Source organism: Spea bombifrons, chromosome 2, assembly GCF_027358695.1.
Source record: "Spea bombifrons isolate aSpeBom1 chromosome 2, aSpeBom1.2.pri, whole genome shotgun sequence".
Classification (NCBI taxonomy): domain Eukaryota; kingdom Metazoa; phylum Chordata; class Amphibia; order Anura; family Pelobatidae; genus Spea; species Spea bombifrons.
Window position 1 is genome coordinate 120,402,423 of NC_071088.1, and position 678 is coordinate 120,403,100.

Sequence of the window (678 nt, forward strand, 5' to 3'; positions counted from 1 at the left end):
AGCAGAAGAGGAGCGACGTGCAAGGAAGATAAGCCTAGCAGCGGCATTTAGAACAGACTGTAGAGGAGAGAGTCGAGACAGTGGAGTGCCGACCAGAAGAGTGAATGAACCAGTTTTTTGTAGATTCTTGGCTGAGCTATGGGCGGATGCAAGAGATTTTTTTTTTGGTGCAAGCAGCAGGATCTGCCGAGGGACTGAATGTGAGGGATGATGGATAGGTTTGAGTCAAGGAAAGATACTTTCTGCTTTTAAGATAGATATTTGTGGATAATGAGAATTAGATTAAGATTCAGGACTTTGTAGTGGATGAAGTTGTTAATTATGTTACTAATTTTGCTCATCACAGATATACATCCAGAAAAAAAGACAATCATATATAGTTTCTGTAGCACAATAAAACTAGCTTTCCTTAAACATTTCAACCTGCCAATCATTCCGTAGTGTAGTGCCCATTATTACTGGATTACATACAAATTTCTTGTGGGGTCATCACACCATTTAGTAATCATTAGAATTTTAAGAGCCAAGTGTATCCACAGATTGGTTACGGGCAGTAACACATACGCATACTAACACGCAAAGCAAACATTATGCGAGCTGCCACTCCCCTGAGCACACGCTCACATACACATAGTCATTCATACACGCGTGGCGTTTGCAAAAGAATAGAAAAAGGAC